The sequence below is a fragment of the Dermacentor andersoni genome, chromosome 11 (genome assembly GCF_023375885.2).
Source record: "Dermacentor andersoni chromosome 11, qqDerAnde1_hic_scaffold, whole genome shotgun sequence".
Taxonomy (NCBI): domain Eukaryota; kingdom Metazoa; phylum Arthropoda; class Arachnida; order Ixodida; family Ixodidae; genus Dermacentor; species Dermacentor andersoni.
Window position 1 is genome coordinate 42,341,299 of NC_092824.1, and position 20,905 is coordinate 42,362,203.

The 20,905-nt window shown below is 44.3% G+C and overlaps 1 non-coding gene across 1 annotated transcript; it reads right to left on the reverse strand.

The window, feature by feature from the left end:
- Positions 1–17,245: 17,245 nt before the first annotated feature.
- Positions 17,246–17,318, reverse strand: TRNAS-CGA (transfer RNA serine (anticodon CGA)). Its single transcript has one exon. It is a non-coding gene; the product is annotated as a tRNA-Ser (tRNA).
- Between the last annotated feature and the right edge of the window lie 3,587 nt (positions 17,319–20,905).

Genomic DNA, 20,905 nt, shown 5'->3' on the forward strand with positions numbered 1-20,905 from the left:
AATTTTTCCTCTTAACTTGCGCACAAGTACTTTCCATGTGTGCTACAACTCATTCCGACCATTACAGATACTCACTGCTGCATCTATAACTGCCATTGCAACACACCAGGGCACTGGATTGCAGGTATATGAATCCAATGGAAGAACTTCAAAGTGTATGAAACAAACCAAGCAGTGGAGCAGAAAGCTCATTATGCCGCACATATAAACGAGTGACTGACCTGGTGTTGACAATCCTTTGCTTAACATTCTGTCGATTGTAAAGGTGTTTACAGACACTTGACGAAACGCGCCACATCTGTTTGCTTAAGGTAAACAGAGATCTACTTTTTAACCTTAGTCCAATGGTTCGTGGAAAACGGCGAGTGAAAAGCTTTAATAATAAAAGGCGACATCCAATTTCAACTACGAAAAAATAAGGCTTGTTCTATTTGGCTTTGCGAAAGTAGCAAGTAATATTTACAGTTCTAGTGCAAGAACAGCCACCTCGAGAAACCTTGAACTTCCTAAATGCTTGAAGGATATGTGTCACCTTAGCGTATTAAATGCAAAACCATATCACACATGGTGTTTTTTGCAGTTTTGTGTCTTTGTGATCGATAGAAAAAAAAAGGAAATCATTAATCTTGGAGTAGAACCCTTGAACGAGGACACTCTTTGAAGATGATATTTCTCATGGGTCCCTTAATAAAAGTACAACTGAGAAAACATTTGCATACAAAACAGCTTGCACAGATACTCCTAAACTTTTGCGAGCGATAATATATCCTGTTGGATTAGCTCACTATTACGTACCTCATTTCAAAACCTAGTCAAAGTTATTTCGGGGAAGAGCTGGCAAGCACTCATAGCAAAAACTGGGAGTTTTCTGTAAGTGTTAATGATGAAAGAAGTTGGAGCTTTTCTGGCAGCCTCAGAAATGTTCAAGTTACTCTTCTCAAAAGTAATCTGAACAAAAAATACTGAGTTTGTGTTATAAGGTATTTTAGGTACTCTGCTAATATTGTTGTGGTGATCTCTCTCAGCTGGCTTTACCTCAGCGCAGTTCACTTAATTATCATGGGAAGCAGAGGCACGAACCTCAACTAACCAAGACAGAAAGAAGCTTCGAACATGTGGACAGCACGATACATAGCACAAAAACAGCGATGGCCTCTTGACACGGTGGAGGATTGTTTTCACTGAAGTGAAGGCGAAGTGAATAGAAGGCGAAAGAAAAAGCACATATTGTGGTGGCTGCAGCCGTATAGTGCGCGCGGAAGCTCTTAGAGCTGTTGCTTCAGAGACCTACCTGCAAAGAGATGAATCACGACGGGGACAAGGTCAAACCACAAACGCTTACGCGCCTACGCATATTAGAGGATCATGCGAGAGGAGTCAGTGTCTCTAATGTAGACACCAGGTGCGTCGGGAATGGCGTGAGCCTTTCACCGTCACAGTTACCTAGAGCAATCTATATCACGTTCAATACACTTGTAGGCCAGGCGCGACAGGAAATACAGGGGTCTGCATGCGTATTCGCTTACAGTTCTCTAAAGAACGGAACTCCCAGCACATATTTCTCTACATGGAGCACAAACACATGAATAAATCTATCCAACGGGCTACATCTTTATTCAGGTAAGAAACACGTGAAGCCGTCAATGAATTCAAGGAATCCTCAAAGAGAATCAGTGATCTTTAGTTTATTGTTTAAACGGTGAAAAAATGATAATTATGATGGAATTGACAGGGCGAAAAATTGAGTCACATTCCAAAGTTTCAATGCCACATAGCTCTACATATGATGCTTCTATTGATCCACGTTGGTCTAATGCTTGGGTGGCTAGCTTTTTTTTGCATCTGCCATTACTTGACGCCTATCAATGTGTTTTATGATTCTGATCTTTATAATTAGTTGGACAACGGGAGCAAGTCACCGGGTGTGAGCCAACCTCTGTGTATAGGTGAGCAAGCGGCCAGGGTGAGTGGACGCAATGGCAACAAAGACAGCAGTCCAAAAATGAGGCAGAACTAAGAAGTGATCTTTCCCTTGCGATCAGTTTTCTTCGCTTCCAAAAACTATTGATTGACAAAAAATGCGAACAGCCACATCTACTGTACTTCATCCCACTATAGATCTTAGGACGCCTGGTAACTGATAGGGTCGCGCACGTTTCTTGAAATAGCAACTAGCGCTCGCTTTCTGGGGTTGCCGATTGGTCGAACGAAACTGGGCCGGGCCTGCTACGGGCCAGGTTTCTAATAGCTTGGTCGGGCTTGGGCGGGCCAACACGTGTAATTTTTTGGGCTCAGGCCGGACCTGGGTCTGAAGAAACGACCCGTGCGGTCGTCTGCGTAGATATTCCGGATTATCTCCAAGCGTCGCAGTCTATAGGTAGGCGTGGGATGATGAGACAAAATGCCATGCCTTCATCCAGAGGTGATGATGCGTGCGTGACAGAGTGCTTAGCCTGGCATGATAAACTAACCTAAAGAAAATACATTTGTTCTAGTCATGAATACCAGCATACACTCTGCATGTACTAAATAAAGTCATATTGCAATGAAGGTGAGCCTTTACAGCGTAATTGGCTTTACTGTGCCCACATGTAACCCAAAAAAAACGACAACAGAAAACAATTGCAAATGGACTTTACAGTAATGCGGTTCATCAATGTCACATTAATGTACTATAAGAGGCCTCAAAGAACAATGTATTTCGCATTGCTGAGGAACCTTTACGGTAAACACATATAATGACCAGGCTGCACCTTTTCAGCGCTGCTTGGTGTAAAAGCACGGCACCGTTGTCCTACTTAGGGGTAACAATTGTATTATAGTGCATTAGCCTTCTACATCGACTAGCCTTGCTGTCTCGTTGTGCTTATTGTCTAGTTGGTATTTTCTTTGTCACATTCCCACATAAACAGCGTTCCACATGAACAGAAAGCCTCCATGCACGTTGGGCCATCAAATAAAACGTAGCGGTGGTGGAATGGTGCGGAGAGCAGGTGAATTCTCGAAAATAACGGGGTTACTCAGAACTTCATTTCGCCAAAGAAAAGTGAGTTGATAACGTTTAGATTTGAGATTGGATTCTACTTAGATTCGCCTGCGTAGTGGGCAATTTCTCCGTGTTTAGGAAGTTCAGTTCTCGTAAGTTCCTCAGATGTTTATTTTCAATGTCTTCCAATAGATTCGAAAGAATAAACTTAATTGCCTTTCTCACCTGTGACCTATCCCTCCATCGCGAAATGTCCCTTATTCGTCTTACCTTTGATTTGCTGCGTGACAAGTGTGATGGTGCGCGCGCGATATTGTTTCTTTGGATTCGCTGGCGTACGTCTCGAAGGAGACAAACGGACTTCCAGAAATGTTCTTGCTGGTAATGCAGCCGCCTGTAGGTGACTTGCAGGCTAAAAAGAAAAAAAAAGTGCCTTGAGGATTGCACGTTGTTTTTGGTTTGTTTATTTTTATATAGACAAGACACAGAGCAAGACTAGCAAAAAAATTAAAATAAATGATGTGTGCTCTAGTGACCATGTCCACGTTCGTGGGCATGACTTCTTTTCGCCGCTTCTGTCACCTGGTGGACAAGAAAACGAAGCAGAGATTTACCTTCAGGTCACTTAAGCATTCTGCATGCTCGGCGTGCTTTCATTTTCCTTTCATGTGCCCTGTACTGCTTCACACGACACTTTTGCTTAAGGCATTACTATGTTTGACGGGACGGTTGATGTGGCATGATCCGGCCGCAACCTGGAAAATTAATATTTCCTTAGTTGTCATGCACGCAGTCAACAATAAAGTTGTGCATATGCTTCGAACCTCTGAATGAAGCTTTTCATGAGGCAACGGCGCATATTGCTGACTGAACAATGCCATACATAATTATTCACACACTATTTATGATGACACACATGAAAATTCACGAAGCAGCATCCTGCCATTTTGTCATATGTGCAGTAGAATGTCGAGTGTCGTCGAATGAAATCGTACAGAGTTAACACATTATAGACAGTGCATCATATTTGGCACCTGAGGAGGCTATTCCCGTAACAGAGGTGACCCGTTCCGAATGATGAGCAACACGTTATAGGTGCATTTTTTTGGCACTATGACAAAAAAAAAAAATGGGAGAAACAACTGGACATACAGTTTTATTTTTCAGTGTCTCGCGTTTTATTTGCCTCTGTGTATTTCGCCGACTTCCTGTAAAGGAATCTGTCTATTTTGCGGAGCCTATGCATTCATGCTGACTTCCGCCAGAGTCGCAGAGCTCCACAATCTTGCCCATCCCCAGTCATGAGTGAGCAAACGTATTGAAAAGCTGGGTAGCCTACATTTTTGTTCATCTACACTGACAAACTTTTAAAGATTCCTAATTTGGACAACGCCACCATGCCTACCACGCCGACCACGTAAGGTCACACAGAACTATTACTGAATTACTTATGCCGCCAGATACCGAAAACAGCGGCTTAATTTGGTTGCGTGATCTGCCGGCAGTTATCATAACCTCCAGCAGTTCCAGAGCCTCATGACAACAGTGACCACCGGCACGCCATCTGGCACCTTGCTCGAGTGTCACGTAACAACGCCCGCAGCAACGTCATGAACAAAGACTAACGCACAAACACAACAGCTTTCCTTTTTAGAAAGATGCCATGGAGAAGGTAGGCATCTGCTTGAAGCGCTTTCATCGTGAAACTATAATATTGAGGGATCTAAAGTCTCCCGGGCCAATGAATTATTCAGTTCAACAAGGCATGGCCGTTGGCGGTTCAGCTTGGCCGTTGGTTCCGGGGTGATAAGGTGGAGAGGTCGTGGATCGAATTCCATTGTTCCTGTAGGATTCTTAGATGTCCGCAAAAATAAATGCTATCTCGTTATCTGAAACCAACTTGAGAGATAAACCAAGTGTCGCAATAAGTGAGCTCAGCTCGCGAATGACCACTGCTGAGGTCGGTTGGTTCAGTATCCTCACCTCCATCAACACGGTGAAGGCTTCCAGCACCAGCAAGATGGTGTGTCCTTCTACAAGTCCCACAAAATCAACGTGCAGAATGTTCCACGGCATTGATGGCTGCGCGCATGGAGCAATGGGAGCCTTGTCTGGATCTGTAGTGCGCAGTTGCGCGACGCTCAAGAGACAAAAGTTTTCTCTATGCCCGCATCCAGACCTGGCCTTCTAAGTCTGGTACAGCGCAATCATTCAAGCAAGAAACAATCCAAGCCGGCCAGAACAAGGACCCGAGTGCTGAATTCTAACTGGTTTTATTAGCAGATTGGTCAAAATATATAGCCACAAGATAGCATCGACCAATGTCCTCATTGCACATCACAAAACGTCACACCGAGAGAGGAAGGCTACACCATCACAAGTCAGAGAAAACGGACGATTCGCTCATGCGCGATTGAACTGATCTAGAAATCTTACTTCTTGTGAAGGTACGCACAAAGATTGCGCGCTAACACACGTGCTGCTAGCTCTTGCTTTGAAATTGACTTCAATAATCTCCCCCGTAAGTTGTGATCGGCGCTCTTTCAGCAGTTCCAACAAGTAAAAATTTGGCTTACATCCAATATTGCCACAGTGAACTCCTGTATACCCCTCAATAAGTCGGTGCACATTGTAATCATGCATATTAGCCTTTTTTAGGGCAGCGACCAGTTTCGCATATATATGGCATCCCGCATGATAGTTGAATGGAATAAACAACCCGAACAACGCAAGACAAAAAACCGTTCCTGCGCACCGCACAGGAACGCTGGTGGAGCGTATTTACCGTTTTACAGAGCCTGCATAACTTATCTGGTGCCGATAATACTACTTGCACGCTAACCATTCGGTCAATCTTTTTTAATCTATGGGAGAGGTTTTGCAAGTATGGTATGACTACCGAACTGTTTAGATCATTATTTCTTTCCTGGGCCTCTGAGTTAATGTCCTTCTTTGTCTGCTCTAATAGCATTTCACCTATAGCAGGCAGTAGTGCAGTCGACTACCAGGCACACAAAAGTCGATCAACTTGAGCTGCAAAACTGCACTGCCAGGAATGATGACAAGGTTTCCTGAGGACATTATTGAAATATCGATTACTAATGCTTCCCTTAACCAGCTTTGGATGCGCAGATTCGAAGGATAAAAAGGGTTTCCCACTTCTTCGTTCATACATCCCGCAAACAAGGTCACATGAGAGAACTAAATTGATGTCTAAAAATTGTAAGCTGCTGCCAATTGGCATGTCAGAAGCGTATGAAAATTACTTTTAAAAGTTATCACGATTTGGTCTGATGTGTGCTAGAAAGCGGCGTTGCTGCAATCGACAAAGACCAAGAAATAATCAACAGAACGATATACTTTGAAGACAATTCGTTTATCTAGCATGCTCATTAATAGCTGGTCATGATGAGCAAGGTAGATGCCACTTCTGAGAGTAATGAGGCTTGACTCAATGCACACACCACGCTTTCGAAAAAAGACAAGTGAGGCGTGCAGACAGGACACAAGAGTAGAGAAGTGGACAACACGAACGCTCGTGTTGTCCACTTTTCTACTCTTGTGTCCTGTCTGCACGCCTCACTTCTCTTTTTCGCATAATGAATCCTTATCAACTAGCTCAGCTTTCTGTCGTTCTACGCTTATTAATGTTGTTCCGGTCATTGAAAGACCAAAAAGCTGAATTTCAGTAAAACGACAGACGTTCTATGAGGCTTCTGTTATGAACACCAATGCGGTTCCGGAAAGGTATAAGACGAAATGAATCAATGGCGCCATCAAGACATGGCAACAACTTGTCGTGTGGCAAAAAATAAAAATGTCGCAATTTCGCCCGAAAAGTGAAGCACCAATTGCGATCACAAATTGGTAGACACCCATACGAAGAAATGATAGTAGTTTTATCGGCCGTATACACTTGTACACATTCGCTTACTAACCAGATTAACAATGATATAATGTGTAAGCGCGTCTGAGCGAGGACGTAGAAAGAAACAGACACATAGAGAGAGGCTGTCTCTGTGTCTGTTTCTTTCTTCGTCGTTGTTCTGCCAAGCTTACATATTCTACCATGGACTCAAACCAACTAGCCCGCCAACGTGTTTTAACTAAGTTAACAAACACGATGTCATGCGTGCACAAGTAAACATGAACACATCTCGCTCGATGAGTGCGGGAACTCGCTGTCAAAACGATGGAGCCATGAATCGCGGCAGCAGCAGCGATCGAATCGACCTTCGGGCACATCTCGCTTCGACGTTAACGAAACGTCGAAAGCACAGTGAATAAGAAGATAGTAGCAATACACGCACTCTGCAAACACCTCAGATTGCTTTGAGGCTAAGGCCTGCGTGGGCGCGCATTTTGGCCCCTTTGGTCACGTCGCAGATCGCTTTCAAAACATGGCGCCCGTATGGCCAAGCCGCAAGCAGCCACCGGAGAACAACGCCCTGCCCCTCCCCTCCGTCGCCTCAGCGCCGTGCCTCGCCTGCCACAGGAGAGGGCGCGGTTGCGGCCCGCCTTCCTTTCTCCCACACCGGAGATGGAGCCGCGTTCGCTGGCTCACCCTCGCACTTACGTCATACGGCGTGCGGTGACGATTTTATCGCCCTTGGACTTTATACGGAACCTCACGGCGACGGCGATGCCGACGGCAGAAATGTGCCTGTAGTGTCCATTTCATTGCTATCGCAATAATATAAATCTTTGGTGTCGACTACATAGCTTGTAAGCCCCTGCTATTCACTTTCAGAAAGTTTGTCGAAGTGTCTGAGTTTCTTATCATAATAGGGTAATCAACAGTAAGCATGCCAACTTTCTCTCGTAAAACGTAGCATGTTTATGCTACGTCCCTGTTTCTGTGACTATAACCTGCTAGGGGCAATGAACTTTATGAATTTTGGCCTTGAAAACATGCGAGGGTTAAGTTTCATGCATTAATAGACTGCTTTGGACAGTTTTATTAAAACCTAAAGCATTGCATAGGTCTTTAGCTTGGGATTCACTTTGGACTGCGAAATGACAACCTCGGGCCAAAAAACGGTATCGACGGAGTAAAGCATTAGGCAAAACCACAAATGCACCTTCTTTGTCTGAAAGCAGAGTAGGAAGGCAATGCTCTTTAATCTAGCCATAAGCATTCTAATTTGGCGGCCTCTCGTTTGGAGGCTTAAAGCTCAAAATCTAATCAACACCGCCAGCCACGCACCTGTCAAACACTTACTGGGGAAAAAATACAAGCTGATTTTATAGCAAGGTCTGGCAGCAAGTGTTTTAGCCCGTCATCTTCGTGTCTTCCTTCAGAGGAAGTAAGATTTCTTTATCAGTTCAACCATGGACGAAAGAATTGAGCATCTTCTGTGACTTATGATGGTGCAGTCTTCTTCTCTTGGTGTAACGCTTTGCGGCGTGTTGTGAAGACATTGCGTGATGCTTTGTTGAATAAATTAAGTTTTATTAATAGTACACAAGATACAGTACAAATAAATATTACGGGGAGGTCCCGAAGTCGAAGACTTTATTGGGACTTCCTATACAGCGTATTAGTGAAAATATAAAGAGCAGTTTAAAGAATTATTGTAAAAAATTTTAAAAGCGGCAAAACATAGCATTGTTTAGGTAAATCAGTAGTAACACAAATCATCTACAGACAGGCTAGTAAAAGAGCACAATATTTATTAATACATTCGACAATTACAGAGGCACAAGTATCTATAACGCCTATATAAAGTAAAGGATAATGAGACATAGCCAACCGAACTTTTAATTTTCTAGTGTGAGTGTTAACAAAGTGCTCATTTAGAGGTATAAAAGGAAATGAGGCAGAACTATGTGGTTGCAGATGATAAAATATGGCCATGAAGTTTTCTTTTAATTTCAAAGAGTTACATGACCTAACTGTAGGTGGTAGTGTGTTCCACAAGGAAACGGACAAAGAATGAATACTCTGCTTACCATTATTGGTACGTTCCTTTGGAAGAATAAAATCATTGTTTAATGCAAATATCATAAATCTAGTATTCGTTAGACAAGTTCGAGGAATGATGCTGTTGCGGGGAGCATTTTCTAGTTGTCAGTATAAAAGCGTAGTAACAATGCTATAGTTATGTGCTAACTGTTTGCCATTGAAATGGCTGGGAGTAAAACTAATTATTCAAAGAGCCTGCTTCTTAAGACTTGCAATGATTGTAAGCGTGTGGCATAGGTATTACCCCAGCACCCAATGCGATACTTTATATGCGAAAGCATAAATGAGTGGTATTAAGAGAGTAGTATTTTATAGGTAAGTACACACCCACCTTTTAGAAGTGTCCTTATTCCGTACGTTGCCTTGTGTCTAATGTTGGCTATGTGTTGATAAAATGCAATGTTATAATCAAGATCTGCACCCAGACGGTTCCAGGAAGCACTATGGGCGATAAGATAATTCCCAAGGAAGGCCGGAGGAATGAATGCGGCTGAGCGTTGGTGGGGCGTAAATAAAACAAATTTATTTTACACGAGTTCATATCAAGTTGGTTAATATTACACCAATTCAACATGCTGTTTAAGTCAGTATTAAGTTTAGAAACTATGTTGTTTACACAGCTGTCAGAGTTAAAGATAGTTGTGTCACCTGCAGAAATATTGTAGTTAGAAGAAAGCAGGCATATATATTGCGTGCAATTCGCTACTAAAACCAGTTGGAAGTTAGCGCTCTGCTCCTTCTGCTCGCCTATTCGGCTTGTTCTTTTTTTTCTGCGCTGTGCCAGTTTTATAATGCAATACCAACACGCCCAATCCTCAACCATAAGAGACATGGCCACCACAGGTAATTACGCGCCCAGGCTTTCATGGCAATTACTTCACAATTGCCCGCATGAACAACAAACCTTGAGCCTAATGTATTACCCCCCTTTAAAATGGCGAGCTGTATATACGTGCTTTCTTCTATACCAGGAGGAGTCTTCTCCTTTGTGCTCATTCAGGGTGGCTTGTTGCACAGCAGGGTGTCTTGTTGAACTCTCGAGAGAACTGCGCAGTTCTCAGCTAAGGTGGCTAACTGCGATGAAGTAAGATGTGGCATCGGAGGCGATTCGAATAAGAGTATGTCACGGGTGGATGCGGTTGTTCGATGCGTGATGGCAATGGTAGCCTGTTCAGCGCATCCGCATTTCGATGTTTCCGTGACCGGCGTTGCAGTTCGTAATCGTACGCTGCGCGTGTCTGACACCATGTAGGATTCTAAGACACCATAACATCAAGACAGGCGTCACTACGGGCATCCAATCTCGATCCATGCTCCAGTCAGACGTGACCACGCGCGTAAAACCGCCACGAACACAGACGGGCACACAAATGCAACGTAAACATTATTGCTCGACTTGTACAAAAGGCAATACGAGTACGCCCACCCATTACCAAACAGTTTTAGCAAAAACACAGGTAAGACAACTGGTAGGAAAATGCCATGAGAAGCTTTAGAAAGTCGATACGCTTTTCGTTGTTTTCTTGTTGGCTGCGTAGTAGTCTCGTGAGTCGTCCGTTCATTCAAAATATTACGCAATGTACATAGTGCCGATCAGATCTATTGACTAACCTTTGTAAACATCAAATTTGCACTACCAGTTTAAACGGCAGAAGTAAAGCCGAATTGCCCAGAAGTCACGCCTACTCAACCAAAATTCTATGTCTAACACCACTTTCCCTACATTTGTGCCTAAAATCTACTGCAAAATAGATTTGCGATCAACTTACAGTTTCTTCAGAACAACGCTGCATTGTCTTGGCAGCTGGAATGTGGATTGCGGTGAGGGTGGTTATCTCGAAAGTGGTGCTTATTAAAATGTTATCGATTCAGATGTGAATTCCCTAGTGAGCTGGTATTATCGAGCTATCACTTTCTAGCGCAATATATCTTTCGCAGCACTGGAGGCGTCGAAATGTATAAAGCGCTGATGGCACGTTTAATTGTCTATAAATGAAGTTATCAAGCTGGGTGCTGCACCAGACACCTTATCGCCCGTATCGATCGTATAGACCAACGCATTAGCTGCCGAGTAACGCGAAATCTTGCTTAGGCGAAACTGTCCAGACAGATGTTCGCTTAAGGATATTGCCCTTGTTCGACTCAAATTTCACGTTTCTGACATGTGGCCTAATGCGTATAAATTACAATCCAACTGTCAATGATCTTAAATTACCAACGATTTGTAGAAGATGTAATCATTCACTTCTCAGCGAAGCAGAATTTCTCTATTCTAGGCAAGTAATTAGTAAAAAATTGGTTCGAACATGGAAAAGAAAGAATTCACAGCAGGTCTTTGTAGTGCTGCAGTCGTAACTAATGAAGTGGATCCCGTGAAGCCAACAAAATCCACAAAACGGTATAGTAGGGATAATGTTTAAGATAGAAATACCAAAAGACGATTACGATAGTAAGCGGCAGCTACTTTATTCAAGTTGATATTAGGAAAAAGAAGTGAACTTGGACACGCTGTGAATCTGTGAAAGAGAGAGCTGGTATTATTCTACAGTAATGGAATGCCTTGAATTGAAAGGAAAGCACAAATATTGGCTGAAAGAAAACCCACTGTATAAAGTGATTAAACACTACTTTATAAGGAAGTCGTGTTGGTTCATTGGAGCCATTAGTGGTAACATATCTGTAAAATAACATCTACCGTAAAATAAAATGTGCTACACTTGCGATATTTAGTATTTTCAATTAAGATTATAACACAGACGTATTTTGGCTGCCGAAATGTCACCTGGTATCTAAATTAAAGCAAGTCCGACTAACTCGCTTCGTTTTCATTTTCAGTATAGAAAAATATTCTGAAATGAATTTTAGAACAGCGAACACTAATTTACCGAACATCTGCGATATGCAACCCCCTGTAGGTGGAAAGTTCAACATATGCATAGATTTATTTGCAATCTTGCAATCCAAGTAGAAAGCGCCGGATTTAAAATCAAGGCGAACAAAACCAGAGATCATTCAGTTTGTGTATAAAAGAATAGGCCAAGCTTACTAGACGAGAAAATCTTTCTGTCTGTCATGGCCTGTTGTCGACTCACTAAAAAAATTGCCATTGGTCGTCTGAGCTATTGTGTGTAGCCTGCTGAAGTTGTTTTTGTGACAACCTTTATGCTCGGCTTATAGCGCTGTTAGGCACAAAGATAAACAACAAATTAGTAGCACTGAACGCTGTGAAGATCAAACAGTACACTCTACACCGTTGCCCGCACATATTGAAGCAATATTTCACATCATAACCGTGCTTCGGTGCAGATGTTTAGGCTGCCATCCATAACTCAAAACAAAAGCCTTCCCAACGGCCCACAAATAAAATAACTACCAACTTACTGCCCCAGTGTAGATCTTACATTCTGTGAAACGGCAGTCATCAAAAACATTCTACAAGCCGAAAGCTTGCAATCTTAGTTCTACTGTTGATGCCCCCATCCCAGCATCTAGTCCCATCCATACTTTTATATTCAGTTGTGTTTTCTATTTTTATTTGAATAGGGGCATTTCGAGTTCCATAACTATTTAAACATATTGAGTAAGAAACTACCAACGTACGCATAAAATTCATGAATTCTAGTGTACAAGAAAACGAATGTTCCATGTGCAATCATGTTTTGAAGGAAGGACAACATTTGACGAGAATGCTACATAGACAAGCGCAGGAGCTTCTGTGTGTAGCCTGCTGAAGTTGTTTTTGTGACAACCTTTATGCTCGGTTTATAGCGCTGTTAGGCACAAAGATAAACAACAAATGGCCCAGCAGAAGGTCGTTCCAATGTTACTCGAATTGAACCAATGGATTGGTCACTCCCCTAAAGATCCCTTAACCGTCAAGAAAAACGAAAATATGTTAGACCCCCACCCCCAACCCCTGTAAAATTGATCCCTTCTGGTAAACATCGTCAGTACTGAATTTCTCTTTAGTCCATGCGCTCTCGGTACATTCGAAACAACTACTTGAAACAAGCATGGACATCATTCTCAATAGTTGTAGGCCTTTTTAAGAACGCGCACACAGAAAATTTTCCCCAAGAAAAAAAAAAATATGTCCGATTCTTCTCGAGCGTTCCGCCGTCTGAGTACGTTACTGACCTGAGCAAGACAAAAAGACCCTGCTACCGGAAGGCAGAACCTGACTGGGAGGGCTGTAAGAAATTTCCTTCGAAGCAACCTTGACCACACGATGCCTTAGCCAGCCATCGTTTTGCTTTGTTTCGTTCTATTGGTTTCTAATGAGCAGCCAAAGATCCAAGTTGGAACTGGGCAGTTCACTTTCATTTGAACTTGAAGGTGTCCTGCTGTTTTTATTACATGGTCCTGCCTATCTTGAACTGCCGCTCCACTTTATCGCTAGCTTTTTCTTTGAAAGTGTGTACGTTCATCATGGTGTGCTTCCGTAATAGGGCCTGCCCAAAGGCGAATCTTACGCCACACTCAGTAGCCTAACCTAATTTTAAATGTAGAGCCTCTTGTGGGGCGCAAGCGTTTTGGAGGAAAAATGGACAAAGAGAGCACTGACCCTGAATACATTCCTGTTAAGAGTTCTTGCCCAGAAGTACGGTCTTAGCAACAAATCTTACCATTGGGTATTGCCAGTATCTACTGCTACTCACTGGTAATGGTACTGAATAGAAGAGCGGCTCGTAGCAAAGAGTCAATATAAGCGTTTTATTTATGGTGCTGTACGCGTTATTTTGGGGTTAAAATGGGTATCATCGTCTCGTTGATAGAACACGTTCTTTATCTGTTTAAACGCGCCACTGCAGTAATCTAGCGGACGAAAAAAGCTGTCAAAGCTTTCAGTACAGAGCTTGTCCACTCGACGCTACCTTCTTTATATGTACCCACAAAGCGACAAATATGAAGATGGGTTAATATGTCTCGCTTCTGAAAGTAAATTTTCCTTGCGAAGATTTCAGATAAAAAAATTTTAGTTTGTGTGTAAGACGAAAAGAAAAGGAAGGTCATGTTCCTTTTAGACCTATGCAATACTTTGCCCTTTCATTTACGTAACGAGTTGTTGAAGTGCCCCCCGGTAAACTGCAAGTGAGATAAGGACCACAACTTCCCGGTCACGAATGTGTTCCGGGTGACGCCATCCAGTCAAAATCAGCCGGACAACCTTGTCGGCGAGGCGGCAGAATTGTATATATATATTATAATACCGAGACCGATCAAGTTGTCCAGCGCTGTTTATTCCACCAAAGGCAACGCCCCCAGCTCACGCGCGAAGAAATCGAAGAACAGTGAAGATGATGATGGCTATGTACAAATGAAAACGACGAAGTACGTTAATAGTGCTTACACTAACTTCCCCCCGTCATGGAAGCGGCCAGCCTGGCCGCAGATTAGAGATTATCTAAACGGGGAGTGAAGGGCTTCATCCGCGAGACGTGAACAATTTCAGCATTCCGGCGGCGCCGGTCAGTGACGGAGTGTACTGGGCGAACGAGATAGTTCACTGCAGATGTTTGCTGCACAACGGTGTATGGGCCAATGTAGCGTGGAAGGAACTTCTCACAGAGGCCTGGGGTGCGGACTGGAGTCCAAAGCAGGACTTGGTCTCCAGGGTGAAAACGTAGGTCACGGCGTTTGTTGTCGCAGTAACGCTTGCGCTCAGCTTGGGTAGCTTCTGTGCTTTGCCGGGCGATCAGGAGGAATTTTTGAAGACCGATAAGAAGCAGTTTCCCCTCCAAAAACTGCAACAGTTAGTTTTCCGAGTGCTGGTCGACAAAATGGGAAGTGGGACGAAGTGGTGATGTAGAGCGCCGGTAAGGGGATGGAGAACGACGTCTGGCCGAACGGGAACTATGAGGCAGATTGGGAGCAGCTGGTGGAGACGGAGAACGCTGTTGAGGGAATGAGTGCGGTCCGGGATAGTAGTCGTCTGATCGGCGAGTGCGGTCTCTTTCGTGCTCAGCATAGCCTCGCCTTTCATCCTGCTGGCGCCGGCGGCAGAAGCGAGATATATGGCCGCGTATGCCACAGTAAAAACAAACCGGACGAGGTGGACGCCACTGAGGGTACGATGGCGCAGCAAGTGCTCTGGTTCCCATCGAAGCCAAATGGTCATAGGAAACGCCAGTAGGCACGGAAGTCACGGTAGGGGTGGGTAGCGAAACAACATCCGCGTAGGTAGGGGTGGAGCGCGCTACCGGAGCAAGATGCGTCGTGGGTGTAGTCATCGCTGTCAACTCCTGCTTTACGACCTCGCGCAAGTCGAAGGTGGGGGTTGGTGCGCAGGCAGCAGGGGGACGCTTTAGGTCTTGTAGTTGAAGCTCCTCGCGGATGATGGTGCGGATAAGAGCACGTAGATCTGGAGAATGAGCAACCTGAGGATCGCTGCTGTCATGTGGAAGACGAATAGACTGCAGCTCGTCGAGGCGTTGACACGTTGAAGTGATGTCTTGGACAGAAGCCGGATTTTGCACGATTAAGGCGTTGAACGCGACAGGCCCAATGCCTTTTAAGATGTGGCGAACGCGTTCGGCTTCCGTCATGCTAGGATTCGCACGGCGGCACAGAGCCAAGACATCCTCTATGTATGAGGTGTAAGACTCTTGGGGAAGTTGGCGGCGCGTTCCCAGCTTCTGTTTGGCGACTTCTGCACGGCCAGACGAGGAAGCGAAGATTTGCCGCAGCTTCGAGGTAAACATGGTCCAATCCGCGATGTCGGATTCGTGGTTGAAATACCACGTCTTTGCAACACCGGTCAAGTAGAAGGCGACGTGCCTCAATTTCTGGGTGTCGTTCCACTTGTTACAAGAACTCACGCGGTCGTAGTGGTCGATCCAATCGTCTACGTCATCACCGCGGAGTCCCGCAAAGACAGGGGGATCGCGCTGAGGGCTCGTCACAGTCCAAGAGGGCGCCGCAGGTGGGGTCGTCTGTGTGGTAGGGTTTGAGGCGCCGGAAGGGCCGGGGTCGGAAGTGTCCATTGTTGTAGGGGTAGTTGGGTGCAGGCGGCGACCGGAACGGAGCTCCAGGGAGGACGGGAACGCGAGAGGACGTCGGGATCTTGACGTACCTCCACCACTTTATAATACCGAGACCGATCAAGTTGTCCAGCGCTGTTTATTCCACCAAAGGCAACGCCCCCAGCTCACGCGCGAAGAAATCGAAGAACAGTGAAGATGATGATGGCTATGTACAAATGAAAACGACGAAGTACGTTAATAGTGCTTACAATATATATATATCATAAGTAGCCAACAAACATTGACACTAAGGACAACATAGGGGAAATTACATGTGCTTAATAAATGAAATAAAGGAACGAAGAATTATTGGAAATTAAAGTGAATGAAAAAACAACTTCCCGCAGGTGGGAACCGAACCCACAACCTTCGCATTTCGCGTGCGATGCTCTACCAATTGAGCTACCGCGGCGCTGTTTTCCCATCCACTTTCTTGGGTATTTATGTGTCCTAGTAGAACCCTGGGAGTGTTAGCCAGCGCCACCACACACAGACCTTGGCGGCGGACGTGGGACGTCCTTTTTGCCGCAGGCGTCACGAGAACGTGATCTTTTTGGGTGAAGGCAACTGGTCAATAAACCCACATATGCTACCTGAAGGCATCAATGTAGCCGGATTTGAGACCCTCGTTATGTAATAAACGAGAAGAAAGGGGGTTAACCGAGGGTCCCGATTTTATTAGTCATATCATAAGTAGCCAACAAACATTGACACCAAGGACAACATAGGGGAAATTACATGTGCTTAATAAATGAAATAAAGAAACGAAGAATTAATGGAAATTAAAGTGGATGAAAAAACAACTTGCCGCAGGTGGGAACCAAACCCACAACCTTCGCATTTCGCGTGCGATGCTCTACCAATTGAGCTACCGCGGCGCTGTTCTCCCATCCACTTTCTTGGGTATTTATGTGTCCTAGTAGAACCCTGGGAGTGTTAGCCAGCGCCACCACACACAGACCTTGGCGGCGGACGTGGGACGTCCTTTTTGCCGCAGGCGTCACGAGAACGTGATCTTTTTGGGTGAAGGCAACTGGTCAATAAACCCACATATGCTACCTGAAGGCATCAATGTAGCCGGATTTGAGACCCTCGTTATGTAATAAACGAGAAGAAAGGGGGTTAACCGAGGGTCCCGATTTTATTAGTCATATCATAAGTAGCCAACAAACATTGACACCAAGGACAACATAGGGGAAATTACATGTGCTTAATAAATGAAATAAAGAAACGAAGAATTAATGGAAATTAAAGTGGATGAAAAAAACAACTTGCCGCAGGTGGGAACCGAACCCACAACCTTCGCATTTCGCGTGCGATGCTCTACCAATTGAGCTACCGCGGCGCTGTTTTCCCATCCACTTTCTTGGGTATTTATGTGTCCTAGTAGAACCCTGGGATTGTTAGCCAGCGCCACCACACACAGACCTTGGCGGCGGACGTGGGACGTCCTCTTTGCCGCAGGCGTCACGAGAACGTGATCTTTTTGGGTGAAGGCAACTGGTCAATAAACCCACATATGCTACCTGAAGGCATCAATGTAGCCGGATTTGAGACCCTCGTTATGTAATAAACGAGGAGAAAGGGGGTTAACCAAGGGTCCCGATTTTATGAGTCATATCATAAGTAGCCAACAAACATTGACACCTGAAGGCATCAATATATATATACATATATATATATATATATATATATATATATATATATATATATATATATATATATATATATATATACACTATATAGTTGCGTACCTTTATATACATGGTGTGTTCCAGCTATCACAGACCAGAGAGAGAGAAGTGTAATGATACGAAATGCCGAGAGGTCGGCCTGAGGTATATTCCTCTAGCCAGCTACTCGGCATTGGGGGAAGGGGAAGAGGGACAGAAAGAGGGAAGAAATAGGTGCATCATGGGTGACGATGGTGATAGAAAGAAGATGTAGAACATATGGCGAGCAATTTGGCATGCTCAAAGTCTGCAATCCAGGCCCGTAATGTTTAAAAAGTTCAGTAATGCCTCGATGGCCTCGAAACACGATTGAGCATCTGGCCAAGGGCCTAAAATAACGTCCTCCGACAACGGTGCGCTGTCGAGACGCGTAAGGTCCTTGACCAACCTTTCACGCTATTCCACGTACTTAGGGCAGTCACAAAGCACGTGACCTATAGTCTCAGTCACACTGCACACCCCACAGTGTGGAGACTCGGTGCGTCGCATGAGGTGCACGTATCCGCGCGTGAACGCTACCCCCAGCCTTAGTATGTGCAGAACACTGGCACAGCTGCGTTGAATTTTCGGTCGTAGCCTAAAATTCATAGTAGGGTCCAATTTCTGGAGTCGTCTGTGGCGATTATCCGGATTGTCCCTGTGCTTTGCTGTCAATTTTCGGGTGACACTGGAGAGGAGACAGTTGGCGTCTGCTCTTGAAAAAGGAATTGAAAGCAGTGACTCTCGTTCTTCGAGTGCTTTCTTCACTTTGGCGTCGGCCAGTTGGTTGCCCTGTATACCACAATGACTGGGAATCCATTGAAATGTGATGTGGTGGCCGTTTTCTTGCGCTAAAGTGTAGAGCTAGTCAGTTTGAAGAGCCAACACTCTGTAAGCGCTTTCTTTCAACACCACTCTAAGTTGTTGAAGAGCCGATTTTGCGTCAATGAAGACTGCCCATATTTGAGGAGGCTGTCGCGAAATATATTGAACGGCCTCTGTGATTGCCACTAGTTCCGTAGAAGTTGTAGTCGTCTTGTTATGTAGACGAAACCGTCGAATGATTTGATGTGCAGGCACGACGAAAGCCGCACCACACGCATACGACGAGACCGATCCGTCTGTATACACGCTCACCGAGTAGTCATATTCTTTCGACATATATTCAATTGTTAAATGTCTGAGGCTGACGGTAGGTATTCGCGATTTTTTTAGAAATTCCGGGAATACATAGACGTACCGGTATTTTGGACATTACCCATGGGGGCATACATGGAAGGTCACCCGGGGCAAAGTATGCTCGTATGGAAGATTCTTGGCATTTAACGGCTGTTGAAAAAGTGGAGTCCGGCCGTATATCGGGTAGCGTGGATAAGGGATGGCGTCCATGACGGCACAGCAGTCACAGGAATACTCGAAGAGGTTCGCATCGTAGATAGACAGGTAAGTCAGGTAAGACAGACCAGGTTTAAAAATAAACGGAAGAAGTTTTATGAGAATTAAACCAATTGAACGTTGTCAGCAGCAAGCTGAAGGGTCTCGTATTTTCTGTTTTTCATTGCTAATTAAAATGTAGCGATTATTAAAAAATTATTTTATCTCTGTATTTACGACAGACAAGTCAACATTAGGTGTTCGAGCGACACTTCATAAATATTAATTTCGATAGTTTTGGACACGCTCTACGTTGCGCGGCTCTTTTCTGGCGTGTTAAGGAAAGCATGCCCTGGGGTTAAGAAGCAGCCAAGAATGCTGCTTTTCCTTATTCGCAGGCTTGTTTTAGCACGCGGGAAAGAAATCTGTGCAAAAGATATGTCGCAAACAGTTGAGCTTGATGTCTTCGAAGTCTCGGTAACGCCTACTGTTGACATAACTGTCACTGATATAATGATATTAAAAAACTTGTTGATTAATCACTAGAAAAGTAAACAATTGAGAATAACCGAAAATAACACCCAATGCTGTTTCGTAAAACTAGATGCGGTTTAGGGTTGCTGCTAATGACATGCAGTTTGTTTCATCCGCATAGAATATTTAAGTTTTGCTTTAACGTGGTGCATAATAGTTGGGACTACTGGCACATGAAACTGAACAAGGAGATGCTAAGAAGTTGGAGCCTTGTATTACGGACATTGCACCGTTTTGCACTCGTCACATCACCGTTAAATAAGTTTGGTTCACGTTATAATATGTGAAGTAGACAAATCATAACTTCTCTCGTACTCGAAGATTGCTAGGAAAGAGGAAGAATTTGTGTTTATGATGTGTGATACTAACAAAAGAAAACTTATTTAGGGATATCTTCAGGAGATATGTTACATCGTAAATCCTCGACACTCGTATGCTTACGAGTGCATAAACGCAAGCACGCAGACATAAACATACATACATACATACATACATACATACATACATACATACATACATACATACATACATACATACATCCTTTCACATGGTAGTGACGTATACAGAATACAGTAGCAATGCTGTGAACGACGAAACTAACTTTTATTGGGTGAAACTGTACCCACAAAAACAGGCTACACTTAAAGAACGGTGAAAACGACGAATGCAGTCGGCAATCGTGAAAGTGTGATCAACGGGTCAAGCATAGAGAAAGAAATTCAACAAGAAGGAACACTCGACAAAGGCAGCAGGAAACACGTCACGCCAAGTGTCAACCCCATCCCTTAGTTCACGCAAGCATGGGAAAAAAGAATGTCATATGAACTACAGACAACGTTTTATATTTTTTATTCTTTCCCGCAAAAACTAAAAGGTTTTACGCATAAGTGAACGTAAACTTCGTGACTTATTCTTCTTGCGTCACCTAGCAACAAGCTAGCGGCACGCCAGAGGCGCCATGTGCATGCGTCATTCGCCAGACATGCCACCGAAGCGAGCGAAGCTCGCCTCCTCGGCGACCCGTCTCTTTTAGATGTAGGCCGTCTGTCGGCCTCCCGGCGTTTTCTTGCATTACGTCTGCATTTCGACACAGCACCCCTGTACTACTGGACTAGAGCAAGGGGAGGGATTTTCTTTGACAGTCTGCGACGCACTTCAAGCACATTTAGGAATGCTGCACAGAACTGAACCTATATAGTGACGCAGTTCTCGAAAAACAGCTCCGCCGGCCAGGCCTAGTTAACTTGAGTTAATTACTCGCACTGGGAGATGTTTGTGACACTTTCTATGAGCCCAAGCATTATTATAACTT